The 19,835-nt window shown below is 44.8% G+C and overlaps 1 long non-coding RNA gene across 1 annotated transcript in view; it reads right to left on the bottom strand.

Moving 5' to 3' along the window:
• Positions 1-231: 231 nt before the first annotated feature.
• Positions 232-19,835, bottom strand: part of LOC130599091 (uncharacterized) — a 38,220-nt gene continuing 18,616 nt past the window's right edge. Inside the window, exon 3 of the long non-coding RNA XR_008972150.1 lies at positions 232-399. This is a non-coding gene — a long non-coding RNA (uncharacterized LOC130599091). The remainder of the gene's footprint in view (positions 400-19,835) is intronic.

Genomic DNA, 19,835 nt, shown 5'->3' with positions numbered 1-19,835 from the left:
TGATTCTACTGCCCTGCTGAAAACAGTGCCTCACAGATTGGATGCAGGCGACATTTACTGCTGCTTCTGGGGTGGCTGGGCTGGAGTTTCTCACTTTCCCACCTCCCAGATTTAGGCCAGAACTGCTGGTGGGAATGATGGGAGGACAAACCATCCCAGGAACCTGCTCCACATGAGAAACATTCTGTTTTCCCAGCAGATAACACACCTGTTTGTATTGGCACACCTGAGGGGCAGCCTGTGCTGCTGCCATGGACAGTGCTCTTTGCCTAGGGGCCTTAGAGTCACCAGTCAGTGGGTGGCAGTAAAATCCTGAGATAAAAAGTGCTTCCATTGTATCAGCCTGCTCCTGCAGTGGGAATCCTGCACAAACCATGGCAGTGCTCTGTGCCAAACGTTCTGTAGGAATAAAAGGCAAAATAAGTGACTTAAGTGATGCTACTGGCTTGCTTCAAATTATTCCAAATTAAGTCATTTTTGAACTTAAAACCTTTGGTTTAAAATAAACCAGAGAGTCATCAGGGAAGAAAAACCTGAGTGCCATGAAAACTGAGCTGTGAGTTCATGGATATGATTCATTTTCCCCTTTTCTTTCCATCCGTTCAGGGGGCCAGCCAAATCCATCTCTTACCTGGCCTTTCTTTACCCTGAAACTCAGAGTAATGGGAGGAACAGAGTTGATGATGTGATGGGATGTTTGTAGAAGGCTCTGCTGTGGGTATCCTGTGAATTGTTCCTGACATTCCTCAGCTGGTATGTTGTTTCTTTGGGTACAGACAGGTATATCGTACTGATACAGGACCTGGGCCTAAACAATATGTCTGGATGGTATTAACAGGAGGTTTGGACAAAATCATGTCTCTCCGTTTCTTCTAAGCCAGGGATGGAGAGATCTCTCGCATGCACACCCCCCACATACACATAAGCCCTCCAGAGCATTGCACGAACATCTGAAAGCCCTGTGATTCCAATTGTGATTGTTGATGCTCACTTTCACCACGTTTAAATTTGCTCCAAACTGTCTACTCCTAAGAACGTCACTCTTCACAATGTGTGTATGGATATTAATCTCCCCAAATGGAATTTAAATGGCAGGGTGGACCCTTCAAGCTAATGTAAGGGAGGTGATGCCCCGTCTGGTTTTAATTAGAGCTAGCTTTCTTAATGAGGTAATGTTCTGTTGTGCTGGGTTATCTCCTAGAAGACGGGGCAGCAGGCGAGCTGTTGGGGAGGGACACTTGAACAACATCACAGGCAGGCTGTTTAATGTTAGCACTGTCATTCATCACCCAGGCTCTTTGGAGAGCCTGACAGCCGGAGCACGTCCTGTGGGGACTCCATCAGCCTCTGGCGTGCTGCTTAATGCAATTTAGCCAGATGTATCAAAGAGGCAGGCGAGACCCTGCTATTTGGACAGCATTTATAGCATCCTGGGCAAATAGTCAGGAAATGTTCAATAATGTGCCTTGCACAAGTGTGGCAAGAAGCAGATTCTTAGGATGATGGGTTGCCAAGAGAAATCCTGGCAGTGCCTCATTCCAGCTTTTAGTCACATGCTGGTTTTGTTGTTATTGTTTGAGGGCTTATATTTTTGTCTCAGTTTGAGGTTTCCAAAGACCAGATTGAAGGTGACTTGAATACACCCATCTGGTTCCTGATCTAGTGGATGAATGTGCACAGCGGAACCCCTGGTCTGCTCATGCAGAGCATGGGTCCGGGCATGGGGCCTGCTGGCTGCTGCATCACCTTCCCAGCACCCGGAGCAGGGCAGAGCTGACAGCTGCTGCAGCCACAAATGCTCTGCTCTTGATGCAAAAGGGATCTGTGGTGTTTGGGCAATCAGAGAGCAAACACCACTTCAGACAGGGAATTTACTGGGAATTCCGGCTACAGAATGGGATCCAGCCTGGTATGCTGGCAGCTCTGTTATGCAATTCAAGAGGGGCTCTGCAGAGTATAGTTCAAGTATACCTGTTTGATACTTCAGTAATGTTAATTCCCAAGTTTTGCAATCTAGACCTTTTCCTGACAACTTGAGGATACCACAGACCTTATCTGGTTCTCCCCTTGGAATACTGGCTGTGTGAAATCTCTCCATCAATTACACAGAAGGAGAATTTCTCACTCTGAAAACCAGAGCCTGCGTCAGGGAAGGCAGATACCCTGGGGAAAATGGGGTTCTGCTCTTCCTACTCAGCATCCTGCTCCCCAGCCTGGTTGCCACAAGCTGCCACAGAAATCCTAGCCAGGAGCCATGTGAGTGCTGAAAGCAGACGTGTTCTGTGGCACTGGTGTTTTGCTGTTTTAGTCTAAAACCTCCCTGCCAGCAATGGGAGGAAAGCACAGGGTTAAAGCACTGCCCTGTGGGCTGCTGGCAAATGGATGTGTAGTCTCTAGAGGGGGAAAAGCCCCAATGAGCCTGGAAAGGGAATAGTTGTGATGTGTATTTTCAGCCTAAAGACCAAAGCGGCCTGTGTGGGGGACAGATACCCAGCCCAGGCACCTCCCCATGTCCTGGGGTGTCAACTTCACCTGTGAATTCAGCTTTGGCTCAGGGCTGGTGCATAAAGATGGAAAATCCATCTGGGCCTTGCAGCCTTGGAAAGCTCTTTGATGATGTTTCCAGCAACAGCAATGTAGCATGTGTGGGACCTTGCATCCTGTTGCTAATAAGTCTGCTTTTACACCACTCTGCTACACTTACTAACTTTCATTTACATATTTTTCCAATAATCTTTTTAACATGTGACTAGGTGACCATAAATCCTGGAGACAGTGAGCAGTGCAGGGTATGTTGGAAGAACAAGTGCTTGGGGCTCAATTTAACCCTTCAGTTACCACTAGAAAGGCCAGGTTCTGAGCAGCCGTGGCCTGCTGTTAGCCCAACAGAGACAGGTTGGCAAGGAATGAATCATAGAATCATAGAATCCCAGGCTGGTTTGGGTTGGAAGGGACCTTGAAGCTCATCCAGTTCCAACCCCCTGCCACAGGCAGGGACACCTTCCACTAGAGCAGCTTGCTCCAAGCCCTGTCCAACCTGGCCTTGAACACTGCCAGGGATGGGGCAGCCACATGCTTTGAAGGGAACAGATTTTCTTCTAGTGGTATCCCAAAACAAATACAAATTTTGGTACTGCTGCCAAGTCCCAGAATGCAAATTAATGCAGATTGAGGCATTTAAATGTTTTGCTAACAAGTATATGCCACGGTTCTGCATTGATATTACGAAACCCCATCTCTGGATTTAGTGACTAAACCAAATGGCTTTCCCTGTTTCAGGACATATGATGAAGCAAAGGAAATCTGGGATGGTTTGTGAAGGCAGGAATGAATGGGGACAGCTGGGTAGTGGATGTGAAACAGCATCTCCTGCTGCACACAAGTGCTCAGCAATATTCAGAGCCATATATTCCTATAACAAAACAGAATTACTGGGGGCCATGCGATGGGAGGGTACTGACACTGAATGTCTTGGTTTGAGTTCTCCCCCTGCTACCATGGGGTTTCAGACTTCTCACTGAGAGAAACAGTGACAACTAGAAAGATTGTTCAATGTTTTTTTTTATGTATATATACACATAGTTGCTTCCAATTACCAGGAATAGCTGTTTCCTCTATTGAGCCAGCTGTGTAGATGGCTGAACAATCTGTCTGTTCAAACATATTTCAGTCAACTTTCTCTAGCTGATTTGGCATGAATTTTTCTCTCTACAACTGGATCTCCTCCAGTAACAACTTAGACATCCTTTTGACTTTAGGTCATGGCTGTATGACACTGAAGAATGCCTTTCATTTGTCTCTTTCCAAGTAATGATGGCAATACCAAAGGACTACCATGCCTCTGGTTCAAGAAGGGGCAGTTTAATTGTTTGTGTCACACATCCATGTGTCAGCTGGTTTTACCCCACAAATCAGGGTGGATTATCTCAAGAACAGGGTTTTGGACTGGCACTCAAGGGTTAAAGTCCTAACACATGTCCTGGATAATCACCTATTTCTGCATCTTATTGTATGGAAGTAACTTCTCACCTCAATACTATATCCTGTTAGGACTGTAGAGCTCAGAGTAGGGATGAGTACTGGGGGAAAGAAACCTCAATCCCAGGCAACCAAGCATAATAAGATCTTCCAGCAGCAGCAGGGGTGAGCAGAAGGGAACAGAGCTGCCATCAGGAAGCTGAGGTCCACTCTGCTTTTCCCAGTGGAAACCAGACTGTGGCCACAAGCACTATGAAACGCTCTCGGCAGGTTACAGCATATGCATTTTCCATGTGTAAATGTATCCTGCTCTCACTAAAGCTTCAGCTTGGAATGACAACCATTTGCAAATGTTTCACATGCCCCAGCTGAGAGGCTAGAAGAAAATGTGGCCTTGATTAGCCACTGTTAATCCATTTCCCTCTCAATTAAATCTTCTTGTTCCAAATACAGTGTGAGACCGCTCAGTTTGTAATGTACCAAACCTTATGTTGCTGCTCTGCGTGAGGAAACCAGACCACGGGCTCCAAGGCTGTCATCCTAAGGCCTTTCACAGCAGCAAAATGCTATTTTCCCAAGATCAGCACTTTTTTGCAGCCGTTTCCGCGATGACTTAGGGCAGATGACTTAGGACAGCCTGTTGGGACTGAGTTTGATAAGGGCCCCTGATCTTAGTAATACAGCTAAAGCTCCAAAAGCTGGATTTCAGCACTATCTAATCACACTGGTCTCCTTTGCCAGTCCCTTATGCTTCCAAGATTTTGGTGGTATAATGACATCTTCAGATCTATCTTTACTGTATTTCCAAATTTCCAATGCAATTCCATGTCTCAGAGCCTCTAATACTATTTTAATTGCCAGTTCACTGCTTGAGGGGCACCTTCCTTCATAACTCCTGCTTTGCTTGTGATGATGAGATCTCTTGCAGATGCAGTTCATCAGAAAGATCACAATCACTCTAGAAACACCTGCATTGTCTGGCTTCTATTACTAGGAATTCCTACTGCTGACAAGCTTGGGGAGGAGAGGATGGGGAAAACTCAAGATCCCTTTGCACAGCTGGAATATAAATGAGAAATTTTCTTCCCATTTACTTTAGTTCTGTAGATGATTTAGCTGCTATTGGTCAAGATTACCACCAAATAAAATTCAGAATCTACTAGCTTGTGGTGTTTGGTGTAACACACTCGTAAAACAAATCTGTGCCTCCACCACTGGAACAGGTCATACTTTTTGCTATGATATGGGCAGAACTGGAAGTAGTGTTCATTGCCGGGGCTCAGCACCCAAGAGCAGCAAGGATCCTGCATTTGGACTCCATACTGCATAAGGAAGACAAAAAAATAATACAGTTGTTCTAATGCCCTGCATGCTCTTCCCACTTATGATTTAAGGACGATCCCATTGCTGGCAGTGTTCAAGCCCAGGCTGGACAGGGCTTGGAGCAACCTGATCTAGTGGAAGGTGTCCCTGCCAGTGGCAGGGGGCTGGAATTGGATGAGCTTTTAAGTCCCTTCCAACCCAAAGCCTTTTGTGAGTGTATGATTGTAAAAGACTGAGTCCATCAGATGTAATAAATAGGTACCATAGGAAGCAAAAAACTCTGAAGTATGAAGGGAGCAGAACAAAGATGTATAATTGACTGCAGGGTAAAAATATTTTCTTAAGCCTGAGGCAAGTTCTTTGAGTCATATTCCTATTACTACCTCTGCTTTCTGGTGCCATCACATTCCCCTGCTCTCTGTTTGGTAAGTGTGGTCACATTGTGTCCAAGAAAACACTGTTTTCAACAAAGCCCAACAGTGTAAAGGTGACACACTGTTTCACAGCCCCAAGGTTCAGATAATAAAAGAGCCTGAACACTGGCAAAACAAGAAATAAAGTTACATCCCTTACAGGAAACTGAAAGACATGTTTATCCTTTTTCCACATTCACATTTTTTGCTACGTTTAAGAAGCTGGCAAGTGCTGCTTCTGCTGTGATCTACTAGCACAGGAAAAACATGGAACGTCTCACTATGGCCAGGTCTAAATCCTCAGTCCACACAGTATGAAATGCTTCCAATCCACAACATCCTGTCTTTCTGTCACTGGATAATAACCCAAACCCAATATATGCTCAAAGAAATGATATAGTGGGGGGTAGTCTGTCCCACTGCTTCTGCAGGAGTTACAGGAAAGAGCCTCTGAATGCAAAAGCAGAGAATGTGGCCCCTTAACTGACTCCTAACAATGTTTTCTTTTACCTTCTCCAGGTTCTTAGTTTACCTACCTTCTCAGACCCAGAAGCCATCAGAGACTGAGCTAAATGAAGGTATTTGTCATGCATATCCATGTAACTTCCACTCATTTAAGTAGCCTGGAATTGGTCACAGACAACTACGGAAATGAATGGCCTTATCAGAGAAGATGCTCCATTAATAGGAAGATGACACTTTATATTTTGAGTAGAAGAAATATTTAGGGCCAGATCCAGCAAACCACTTAGGTACCTCCAGTGCAAGCTGGAGGGATTTCAGGTTTCAGAATCAAAGAAGACACAAACCCCATGTGCAAGAAGACAGCTTCTGAATTTTGCATTAAAGTGCCACGCAGTGAAATATGCGCAGAGATTTAAGAACTGGAACCACTGGAAAACAAGAAAACATATTCTGTGGCTAGAGTATGTCCTCTAGTATCTGTCCTCTGGCTCCAGCAGCTTCAGTGGAAATGCTGGAGAATCCCCTTCTCTCGTTGCAAATTATCTTCCAGTATGAAATGGAAAGAGGTGGATCGGAAGCTCTCTGGGCTAAATAAGCTCTAAAGGGCTCCTTAGCTTTCCCACTTCACCAAGTGTTGTAACTTAAGGTCCGTTATCAAGAAGGCTGTCACTGCTGTGACCACACCTGGATGGAAACACAAACATACTTCCCTTGTAGCCCCTCACAGCCCTCTCAGCAACATATCTCATGGCAGTGCTGGGTTTGGGTGCCTAACTCCTTTCACTGCACAACTCAGGACCTAACACACCTCAGAAGCGGTGACAGTGTTGCTCACTACATTGGTAAGTGTTCAGTTGCCACCAATAACCACTCGTCCACTCACAGCCAAGCTCCATTTCTACTTCCCAGAGCACTGTCACAGCTGTATTACTACAGAGTGTCTAAACATGGGCTGCAGGAACAGAAGGACTTTGCCTAGTAGGAGATGGGAGGTCACTGAGGTAATAGCCATTGCTGACTTCAGTGTACTTAAGTCAAACTTAACCTGTGGTTAAATATACAAGTCCTTTGCCCTTTAAGGCTTAAAATAAATTTGTCTTAAACTACTGCATTGGCTTACATTACAAGATAAATTATGAAAAGTAAGTCAGCCTCAAAGCATAGTTGTGCTGCTCCGGGCATGAACCATTTCACTTGTACTCTGTTTTCCAGACCACCTATCTCCCTCACCAGGAGGATGAAGAGAAAATAATCATGGGGTCTTGAGCCTATTTAGACAACTGGCCAGCTCCTTGCAAAGGGCTCTTTCTCAGTTAGAATAGAGAAGATCCACCACAGAGACAAAACAAAGCCTGCTGAAGGCTGAACGTGGCAATGATGCAATGCTATGATGTTACGGACACAAAGGACTGGGTTCACTGGTTTAAGCAGGGACACAGCGTGTGGTCAGGATCAACACCCGTCATTTTCCTATCTCATCCTCTTTTTCTCTCACCTTGCCTTCTTTTTCATCATTACTACATTTATCTAAGTATAACTTCTGTAATTTCTTCCCTGTGAGGGTGCTGAGGCGCTGGCACAGGGTGCCCAGAGAAGCTGTGGCTGCCCCATCCCTGGCAGTGTTCAGGGCCACGTTGGATGGGGCTTGGAGCAACCTGCTCTAGTGGAAGGTGTCTCTGCCTATGGCAGGGGTTGGAACTGGGTGAGCTTTAAGGTCCTTCCAGCACAAACCATTCCAGGATTCTATGAAGTGCTGAACATGCACACAGCATTGCCTACTACAACTCCTGCCATACCAATCACTTGCCAGTGATAATCCCAGTGCCCTTTATGAGATCTGTAAACCATTATAGTTGAAATCAATATGAATCCATCCATATAAGCTCTTGAACTTTACAACCAAGCAACAGTGACATGCACACCCTGAATCTTATCTAATAGCATGATCTAAGCTGACTCATATTAAAAGACTGCTGCTACATTATGTTGTATGTAAGCCCTGAAAAGAGGGAACTAGTAAACTATAAAGACACCTCTGTAGAGGCATCATTGCACTGTTATTGAATAGTGCCTTTCAACAGCAAGTCCATCATCAGTTCCCTTCCACTTACTTAAATGCAGAAACACAATGTTCCTAATTCCTATGCCCAAACATGGCCCAGTTTTATGACAGCTCTGCAGAAGTGATCCACTCCTCTTGAACTCACCAGCAAACATTTATTGCTGCTGCCTCTGTTGGTCAATACAGGCAACTCTCTCTGAACAGGGACAGACTGCACCTCACTTCCATATAATATGTACCCTGCTTTGGGCTTGTGCCTAGACTTGAACTGTGAAAAAAGGAAAATTAACAAAGAATTTATGATCTCATGAACCTTGAGAGCAGAGGCCCTTGAGCATCCTGTGAATGACAGCAGCACTCTTAAGCCTGGATCCCAGCCTGCGTTTTCAATCCAAGAGGACAGAACGATGTTTGGAATTACATAGTGAGGAATCTAAACTAAACCAGGTGTCTTCCCCCTTTTGCCAAAAAGAGAGCTTGACACATACTAGCTTATAAATAGATGGTTCTGCCAGATCAAACAATGATATATTACACTGACCACTCAAACAGCCCAACAATGAAGCAATTTTCACGAGGATGCGATCCTTTTTTTCCTTACTTTTTAAAATTGGAAACAATAAACAGATTGGTTTGTATTATCCTGAAAAATGTGCTAAAGGGGAAGGTCTGGGAAGAAAAATCTGACGAGTCAGAGGTCACAAAAGTTTCAGTTCAAACTTGTTCGTATTAGAGTGAAGTAAATTATTGCTGAAAACTTCTTTCAAAGAGTTCCTTTTTGATTGGGTCTTCAGTTTAAGATAAGCAAACGCTTTAAATGTGAGCTCTTTCCATTGTTTGGGAGCACTAAACAGTGGGCTGAAGAGAAAAGCAGAGACCACGGGTCATTCCCAGGTGGAGAAGAAATGCTATAGAGTGTTTTCTTCCAACCACAGAATACCCTTTAGCTGACTGCGTACATCATCTGTCCGTGCACAGGCACCTAAACAGCACCATACAAGGTTTTTCTTTCTTGTCCAGGTATAACCCAGCTGGCACTTGGGAAAATCAGATTGGTCAGTGCAATGCTGACATGGCTGACACACAGCACAACCTGACAGCAGTGAGATACTCTGGGAGCTTAAGTATTTTCTGGGATTTATTTCCCTTTCCTGGAAGTATTTGCCATTTAATTCTCATTCTGTGCTCTCAAAACTAAGACTGTTCTGATCATGATGAGCAGTGCCTCAGGACAAAGAAGATTTTGAGTGGAGATGTGATGTAGCTGCATCTAAGCACAGGACCAAAGGGTGCCTTGCATCTCTGTGTCTGCAGCACAACTACTCAGCGCAAATAATTCATCAAGAAACCGCTTTTTCCCAATAGGCCCTGGAGAGATTCCTGAACATGGTGATAAGGAGGTGACCAGGGAACCAGCCATGCTCAAATATCTCCAGTTCACCTAAATCTCCTCCCCACATTTAATGTCTTTGGGACCCTTCCAGTCATGTCTTTCCCTTCTGACAGTCTTCCAGCTCCCTGGGACTTTCTGGCCCTTGTCAGGATCTTCCTCTGTCTCCTCCTCCTCCAAGGACACTCATCCCATCCTTCTTCCGCTGGGAGGCTCCTGGTAGAAGCCACTGGAGGTGGTGCGTGGCTCAGCCTGTCAGCAGGACATGCTGCTGTCAGCTGCGCCTCTGCCTCCCTCAGAGACCCACTGGATCCTTTAAGACAAGGATTTATCCAACACAGCAGCCTCAGCTCTCCCCCAGTGGCCATTTTGAGCAGAGAGGCCTGTGCTCTAACACACAGCACACACTTTTCCAGGCTCCACCGCAGCATCAGGCTTAATGAAACACTCAATTATCAGACCTCAAACCTCAGGATTTCCAAGCAAGACAAATGGATGTCCTGCATCAGGGCTTGGCTGTGTAATCCTTCCTCTGCCAAACTCTTGCTCCTGGGGACAAGTAGAGCTAACAGGCTGAGAAACAAGGAGGCTTCATAAAGCATGCCTACTGATAGGAATGGGGCCATGCTGGTAACTTGTTCTGCCAGCGTAAGAAAAGCCTGGTTAAAGGATAAAAATAGCTCCTTGGCATCTGAGAAGCAAGAAACTAAGTCAGAGGCTGGACACCTAAGCACTAGCCCAAGAGTTAAGAATAGGAAATACTGAAATCATTGCACTCATTGACTGAAGTAGTCTCACCCAAAACAGAGATATAGCTGGAACAGAAGAGTTTGGGATGACTGGACACAAGCAAAGGATGCAGATGAGGAGATACCACTGCAACTGTGGCTCTTGTCCCTATTTTCACTTGCAGAACAGTCCACCAGCAGCTCTCTCCCAGCACTGAGGCATGGGACCAGACAGGCAGCACTCTAAATTCTTAGTTACCAGAAAAAGTTGCATATTCTTGCTGCAGAACAAGCACTTCAAACCGTGGTGACAGTATGCAGGTTCACAGTGTCCATGTCACACAGAAGCACAGTGGGGTGTGCAGTGCTGACCATTGGCTTTGTACTGAGCGTGACTCACTCAGATGCACATGGCTTCTCCCTCCCAGCCTGCCAGCCACAAACACTCCTCAGCTTTCTTTTCCATGACAAACATGCAGAACAAGAGCAAGAGAGCTTAGGGCTGTCACCACTGTCTGTATAAACCTCTTTGGGAGCTGGGAATTTGTGAGGTGGAAGGTTTTCAGCCCTGAGCTGCTGTTATCTGAAATGGATCGGATGGTGCTCTGAGGGTTTTTATCAAATCTGTTAAAACCAGTAACACACAACAGTTCTGGTTAGAAAAACTCTTTCAGGGTGGAGTGAACAACAAGAAACCATTGCTGGAGAGTATCTGGTGTTGATCACAAGGAGAATAAGTACTGTTTGCCCAGAGAAAATAAGATTTTTCCACTAACCTCTTCTTCTGCTTTCTCAGCAAATTTTTCTGTTTTCTCTAGTCTGCAGCCCTTCTCTAGCCAGTGAATTCAATATCTTGTGAGATTGAGAGAGAACAAAGTGAGTATTAGACAGACAAACAAGGAAGGGGTCAATTACTGTATTAAAATCCCCAAGTGCATTGTTTTAGCACAAATTTCACATTTGCTTGAGCATGCTTTTAAGTGATTCCTTATTTTATACCTTATAAATAGGCACCAGATGCCAGAGAGAATGATCGAAATTGCAGTGAAACTCGAGATCAGATAAGTTTTGCCCTGACCTAAACCAACTTAAGAAATCTCATGCATGTTTTTCCCCCCAGAGATTTAGCAACAACAACAACAAAGCCTTTCTATTCTGTCACCTTAAGAAGCTGATAAGGAGAAGCGTGTGCAGAAGTTGCCAAATCTCAAAGACTTTGTCACTCCTGGTTACTCCCCTCATCGAGGCACTAAAGGACTGGAATTATTCTTGTCTTAAAATCAGGAGTTGGCTTTCTTTTCCCAGATTCAAACATCCAACAGCTGTAAAAATGGCATCCAAATCAAGTGCTGACTCTGCCAGTTTTGCAGTGCTCCTGCTCACATCCATCTGCCTCCTCCTGCCACGCTGCAGCACATCAGCGGCACGGTGAGGAGGTAGGGCAGATACTGGCTTGCAATCCATGTGTGCGGGCCAGTAGCCAAGTGATTCCACTTGACAAGCTGGCCACAGACCCACCTTTCATGTCAAATCATGGGGAGAATTAGGAAACTCTGTGAATTAAGTAATTCTACAACTGATGTTCTTGAAACCTTTTTTTCAGTTTTAATTAGAAACACTTTTATTTCTCTCCTTTTCAAGCCCTGCTGGAACGAGTTAGTTGGGTCAAAGAACAGCAAGTTCTATACACGTAAGATCACGTTCAGTTACTGACTCTATTTATGAACGATCTGGCTGCCTGCAGTGTGGCTGAAGTATTCTTTTACCACCATGTGAACTGAAGAGAGACTGTAAGTCTTTCATCAGACACTGCTTTCTAAGAAACAGTCCTTTTAGATATGACCTGGTACCTCACATTAACTTCAGCCTCTCCCAAAGAGTATTCCTAACTATATTTTTAACAATTTGGGATAGTGGAACTAATCTACTCTGCCAGAGCACCTTCATTAAGCTCAGGGAGCTAGAAGGTTTAATCACCTCTGTCATGCTGTAAAGCAAAGAGCCACTGGTTTCTCCTCTCTAGAATGTCATAGCAGTTTCTTTATCCCACACCTCGGACCCATAAAATGTTCTTTTCTGAGTTTTCCACTTGTGTGATGGGAACTGTGCACCTCTTCATAGCCCATTACTTATAAACTTTGAACTGAACCTGCCAGCCCCTGCTGCCTTTTCATCCCAGAGCTAGTTACTGCTAGCACAGAGAGCTAATGCTCACATGGGTCGGTGCCTTCGGCCACCCTGAATAAACCTCCATTCAGGACACTCTGCTGGGTGAGCTTGCCATGGATTTTACCAGGATCTCACCTAACTACGCTTTGTGTGAGATAAAGACGTGTTCCACCTACTGGAAGATTTAGTAGGCACTCCAATGTCCAGCACTGGAGGCAGGGAGACCCAGTCCTTTCTCCGCATAGGAATTCCAGACACCTCTGAGCTCAGGCTTCTGGAAACACTGGGGATTGCTCAGAAGCCACCACAGCTTCTGCAACATCATAAATGTGATTTTATTTGCTCAGGTGTCACTTCAGACTTAGTACCTTCCTTATATGAATAAATGATACAAACAGATATGAAAGGCCAGGTTGGATAGGCCTTGGAACAACCTGGTCTGATCAAAGCAGGGCTGGAACTAGATGAGCTTTAAGGTCCATTCCAACACAAACCATTCTGTGATTCTAGGAAAGAAATGGATGTTTCCATCATGCATGTATGAATGTTTTCCACAGGCAGAGGGTGCCTGCCAGGTTTTCAGAAGTTGGAACAGTTTGGCTGGTCGTAAAGACATCTTCCAACTACAACCCACCTTAAAGGACCGGAGCCACCAGTGGTTGAGTAAGCATCCACCTGGCCCTCACCGACATAAAGAAAAGCTGAAGCTTGCATTTGGTTACTCTAACCTGAAAGAACCAGCAGCGAACGACCATGAGTCTTGCTCCCTTAGGACAATGGGATATAGCTTATCTCCATCAGTCAGGAAAACAGAAAGAAGAAATGGTATATGGGCATCCAATTTAGGAATTCAGTATTGGCCTATGAATGCCATGACAGGGATCTCTCTTCTCTGTTAGGGAAAATGGCAATTGAAAAGAAGCAGCAAAGAGATGTTAGGAAAAATGGGAATTGCTGTATCACAAAGCTCTGACACAGAAATGTGTGATTGCAGTGTAACAAACTACCACACACCAGCTTCTCTCAGTCCACATGCACACTCGGATCCCTGGGGCTTTTTCTTTTATCTAATATGGGGAAGCTTCCTCACAGATCACAACACTAAATCTAATTTATTTATTGTGGATTGTGACAGGGTCAGGATACACCAACAGCAAGTTATTACTGGGCAGCTGACAGATGCTTGCTTGTGTGTCAAACCCTTTAGATCAGAAGCTGAGCTGAGGCCTGCTCCTTTTTAAGTCAACAGAACTTCTCTGAGATCTTTCACTATGTCCCAGCTAACACTGCTCCTTATGACAACCTTTAACTATGAAACACCAGCACTTGCCTAAGTTAGACTCCTGGCTTTATACTGATTTCAAGATAACACAGGCCTGTTCCACACTTTGCCATACACTTGGATAGTGTAGAAGTATAGGGAGTAAGTTTGGAAAGTCACTTGTGTGATCTCCCATGAAGATTCCGAGGCACTATTCAATAATCCAGCTTTTGGAAATGTTTGCATGCTGCCTACAGGACACACTTTATCCTTTTGCTATAAATAGGAAAAGTTGTTTGCATCAAAGCTGGATAGGTTGGAAACTTTCCTCTTTCTACACATAATACATAACAGAACAACTTCCGGAGCTGAAGTTGCTGAAAGCCAAACCCTGTCAGTGGGAGCTTTGCCATTTGTTACAGTAAAACCCCAGTGTGGCCTTACGAGAACAGAATACACTTTATAACTGCAAGTTAAATTCAGTGTTGTTGCATACAAGATTCTCTCTCCAACTGTCAGCACAGGCAAATCATGCCCTCTGCTGCACCTCTCTATTTGTATTCTATATGGAAGTCCTTCAGGCCATGCTGCCTTTCTGGCTGGGTGGTGGGCTGTTTGTCAGCAAGTGGAAGTGATGAATTTACCACTTGATCTCAACAGGTGTTTGAATTCCACCCCTTCTTAAAAAGACCTCTTTATTCTCCTGCTTAGATTTTGGAGAGCACCTCACAAGATCATAGCATCATGGAATGGTTTGGGTTGGAAAGGACCTCAAGATCATCCAGTTCCAACCCCGCTGTCATGGGCAGAAATGCCCCACACTAGACCATGTCACCCAAGGCTCTGTCCAACCTGACCTGATCAAATTCTTCCACACCTTTGATGGCTATTACTGATTTGCACCATCAAAAGCTGAGTTTAACACACAAAGTGTCCTTGGATGACCCACTGGGAAGAGCTCATCACTATATATACAGCTCTTAACCCAACACTATATCTCTGCTACGTAGAATTTGGCATTTCACTCCATTGCGTACAAACCTTTGGATTCTCTGGAACTGACCATTTAACTTCAGAGTTCAGGCTCACTTGCTGCTGACGTAAGTCTCACTGAGTCACCCATGTGTTTACTTATAGAACTTATGTCCCATATCCTGTTTTATGGGATGTTTATAAACACTCTTGGGATGCTCACCGCATCTCCACGACTAAGACAAAACATCTTAAGTTGAAGTCTTACCTGGGGTGACACACTGGGATTTGGGAGCTGGAAGCCACGTCATAACAGATCTGCAGATGCACTTTAAACTACCTGATGTCCAAAATATTGCAGACTAATTGCCATTTACCCAGTTCTGGTAAGGATTTTGCTACCTTCTTAACCTCCACCATACCACAACTGGAAACTTTCCTCTTTCTACATATAATACATAACAGAATAACCAAGTTGATCCACCTGAAGTCACTTCCTATCTATCTGCAGCCACAGCACAACAATCACTGCTGCCACATCTTGCTATGATTGGATTACCCAAAACTATAACCCTGATGCAAATCAGCTACTGCACATAAAATTCATTCTGTGGTTAGCCACAGCACCCCACTGGCATTTATAACTAAGGCCACTGCAGATATTAGCAAGTAGGCAGGTTCCTATGGCAGCCGGCTGATGAAGGGCAGCAGAAGAGTCTTTGCTCCCTGTGGCTTAATTTGCCTGTGTGGAGCCCTGGAAAGCCAGGCTGGCTGGGAAAAGCTAGGATAAAGGCATACTGTCAGGGCATTTTGAAAGAGGAGGGGGGAAAGGGGGTCTGAACAGCCAGAGGCAAGGAAGCTGCAGCACTCAGATGAGTGAATGAAACCTGGACAAAAGTAACCACCCAGAACAGTTGCTAATACTCCAACACACATCAGAGACAAGCATTCCAACATGAAATGCTGCTCACAAAAATATGCAAACGAGCTGACTAATGAAAACAAGGGGTTTGAAACCTGATGGTGGCGGCAGGGAAGGAGAGGTAGTATATCTTGTTCTTCCTGCCCAGACCTGCAGATGCAGCTGGATTCTGACTCGCAGCATCATCACTTTTTCAGTCTGGGCCTCAACCTGCCAGCAGCCCCTTGCAGTGACCTGCCAAACCTTTGCTATCCAAACAGCCTGATAAGGGGCCAATCTGTGCAGTAGCTTCTCACTCTGCCCAGAAGGGAGAACACAATGAGGCCTACAAAGTCAATTGCACTTGTTACCTGAGGCAGCATTTGAACTCTTCCTGAGAGGCTGGAATGCCCCCTTCCACTTAACAGAACAAAGAGCAGCCAACCTGCAGGGGTTTAAATCTGAAAGTTAAACATGAATGTGATTAATGTGTGGCTTTGAATTTCATGTATTATTGAACTGTATACATTACTCCAGGCTCGGAGGTTTTCCCCTTTTATACAGCAACACAAATGTATGTTCTGTTTGGGAGGGGTGCAGAGTAGAGAACACCAGGCAAAAGTATTTCCATATGTATTCCCCAAATTCTCTGCCTGAAGGACTTGAGCAAGCCGGGATTTATACAGTATTCCACTGACCCTGAAAAGACCAACTTGAAACAGATTTAGGGAAGATGCACTGGAGCTCATTGCAGTTGAAATGCTGGATCCTTATTTGACAGCCTCCAGGAATCCTTCCAGATCCACCCTTTCCTGTGAATCTGCTAAAGCTCCAGAAGATTATCAGAGTTCAGCTAATGTGCAGGATGCTGGGTTTGAGGAGATGGGTTGCTCCTGGTAAGAGTCATAAAAATTATCATCTCTTGTAACCAGCGCTCTGACTCAAAAGACTGAGTCCTTGATACCATTTAAGTCCTAATCCTCTGATAGGAGCCAGAAAGCTGGACCACACCACTCCTGTAGGATCCTGCTGGCTTCAGCGAATTCTGCATGACCAGACGAGTATCCTGGCTTTTACTACTGAAGAAACCTTCAACAGTTAATTAACCCCATTCATTACATACAAGAGGCAACTGTAAAGTGCACCTGCACACCTCCAGTCAGGACTTCTTCATTCTCTGTATGGCTTTGGGCACATCTTCTGACTTTACCTCCACATACACAAGACTAACAAAGGTGATGAGAAATACTCGAGAAATTTATTTTAGGGAATATAGTGGGGCTTAATTAGAGGGTTCCCCTGGAGAAATCTTAAGAGTGCAAAATATATATATTATATAACATGTGTACGTAACAAAGAAGGAAGAACCTCTGTTAGGGTGCTGAGGTGCTGGCACAGGGTGCCCAGAGAAGCTGTGGCTGCTCCATCCCTGGCAGTGTTTAAGGCCAGGTTGGACACAGGGGCTTGGAGTAACTTGCTCTAGTGGAAGGTATCCCTGCCCAAGGCAGGGGGTTGAAACTGGATAAGCTTTAAGGTCCCTTCCAACCCAAGCCATTCTATGGTTCTATGACTCTATGGAATGGCTGGTAACTGATACGCGCTACCTGCTTTTCTGTAGCAATGGATCTCCTCCTGCAAGTCCTATGCATTTTCACTCATCCATCAGCCTTCTGCTGTGCAAGGTGGAGTTCTCATTCCGCTAGTGATTCTGTATAAACTGAACATGTCTGCATAAATGATGAAACTACACAGCTCAGTGCCCTGACACTGAACTCTATGTCACAATATTGATCTCCCGAGAAGCACCTTCAGCTTTGCCTCCAAGACAAGATGCTGATTTCCCTCCCACTATCTAACTCTGTCAGTTAGCACTGAATACATGCAGTGTAATCACAGGCCCCAGGGTGATGAGTTTATTGAGAATATCCTTCAATATCCAGCCAGACCTGCAGAGAGCTGTTTGCATTTTCATAAGTCCACTGGGAGGAAAGATCTGCATTTATATCATACACCAGCACTTAGCATGCTACAGTGAATTCTACAAGGACCACTACTGAAAGTCCACTGAGCTAGCCTCTTGTGGCTGGGCAGGCATAAACTAGAAGAAATGAGAGATGATATAAAGAGTTCCCCTTTTCCAAAACTCAAATCTAGATGACTGCTCATAATTTTCCATGTTAATTTGCATCTGGAACTTCATTTGCTTGTGGAATGGAGCATGGCTATCACAGAAAGAGAGCTCTGTCTCCAGAAATAGTTTATGGCTCAGAAGGATGACTGACCTTTGGTCCGGACAGGAAGATGAACTCTGTTGTTTTTGGACACCTTTGAATCCTTGTCTCCTATGCTTTAGTCATTACTAGCGCTATGAATAAGGATATGAATATAGGTTTATCCTAAAAGCACTAATAACTTCCCTGTCTTGCCAAGCTTACTACAGAGTAATGCTTCTTTAAATCTGTACTTCCAATCAAAAGGTCCAGACAGTGGATATGGGAATTGTAGCAGTGACTCTTAGACCTGATATATATGTCCAGTACTAATTTTGCTGGAGTCTTCCTGAAATATATGACCACTTAGGACCTTTTAGGAGCAGGGAAACCCAGATTATCATCTCATTGATCCATGGCCTAAGATCAGCCCTGCAGCTTCCTCCTCAGCCTGAAATCTGGCAGGTGCTGAGCACTTGCATGGAGCTTACAGAATCCAACTGAAGCTCCAATCTCTTAACCGCAATGTCTAAACCTGCTGTATCTCCAGCTCACCCAGGGGATGCAAACCAGACAAAGCATGACAATTTCTGTCAAGTGGGTTAAACATGGTGCTTATCCTACTATACAATTTATGCTTGGTCCAGAAGGACAAGCTTTGGGCAAGGAACTGAACAAAAATGCTCTCCGAGATGTGTGATCCTCACTCTGTCCATCAAGCACGTATCAATGTACAAAACTGTAAGATACAGTTTGGTTCAGCCCCAGAAGCCAAAAAATCTCTCCAGCTCCTCTGCAAAATGATGCTTGCAACCCTTACATACTGCTCCTGAGCACAGTTTGATGGAGACCTCTGGATCACTTTGGCTGTTGTCTGTCAGCAAGAAGGCCTGACCTGCATCTGAACTCATTCCAGGGATGTTTCAGTACATCTGCAGTTTCCCAGTGAGCCCGAGTCCTTGGTTAGGCCATCACCGTCCTCTGCAAGCTGAACCAACTCTCCCATTTTTAATTTGGCATGGCTGGTCTCCTAATTAAACATAAGAGGAAAAACTAGGAAGACTGACAAGCCCCATCGTGTGGCCTCTCTTTCTGCATGCCCATGTGGCTCCATTCTTGGAGGCTGACCCAGGGCACAGCTCTGCTCTTCTGCATATAATTTCTAATAGAAGTGGGGTTTTTTTGTCTTTCTGTAGATTTATTCAGATTCCAAACTTCAAATTTAGCAGAAGTGTCATGGACCATTTGCAGGATGGGAAGATCTGGTGGGTCCAATCAGTGTGGGTGTCACAAACAATTACCCACTGCAGAATGATCCCAATTAGTGAACACGCTGCTAAGAGGCCACCTCCCCAAGGAGGATGATTGCCTGTGACAGGGGGGGTTCAGGAGGTCTGCTGGCAAACTGCAGCTCAAGCCTTTGTGGGCTGGCTTCTGGCAAATTCCTTGTTAACCCTACAAAAGAATCTACACATGAATAATTAGAGATGTATTGGAAGAGAAATTTAAAGTACATTTAGCTTTGTCACCCAAAGCCTTTCTAATGAGACCTACTTCTCATCTGGAACAGAATGGAAACTCTATTCCCTGTCTTGGCTTGGATGAGGCACTCTGGGGTTTGATGCTTCGCTCTGGGCTTTTAGAACTAAATAAAGATTTCAGTATAAACACTCCCTTCCACCTTCTCCTTTTTCTCTCCTTTTCTGCTGGTGCAAAACTCTTCAAGAATCGCCTGAAGGACCAAGCTCAGTGAGTGTTTACTCACTGCTTACCCCGTGCTTACCACATGCTGCCCTTTCTGCTGTATGCCCCTGTCTAAAAAGAACAACCTTTAACAATCCCAGAGCTATTTTTAAGAAATGAAACAACAAAGACAGGAGGAAATGGAGATATAAAACTAAGCAATTTGTCTTAAAGGAAGCTTTTGACCACCCAGTTCTCTCCCGAAATGGATGGGGGAGTG

The sequence above is a fragment of the Pezoporus wallicus genome, unplaced genomic scaffold (genome assembly GCF_028554395.1).
Source record: "Pezoporus wallicus isolate ANWC-B61680 ecotype Strahan unplaced genomic scaffold, APGP_CSIRO_Pwel_v1 contig_8108, whole genome shotgun sequence".
Taxonomy (NCBI): domain Eukaryota; kingdom Metazoa; phylum Chordata; class Aves; order Psittaciformes; family Psittacidae; genus Pezoporus; species Pezoporus wallicus.
Note: the sequence above shows the minus strand (reverse complement) of the source record. Positions and strands in the feature narration are given on the sequence as shown.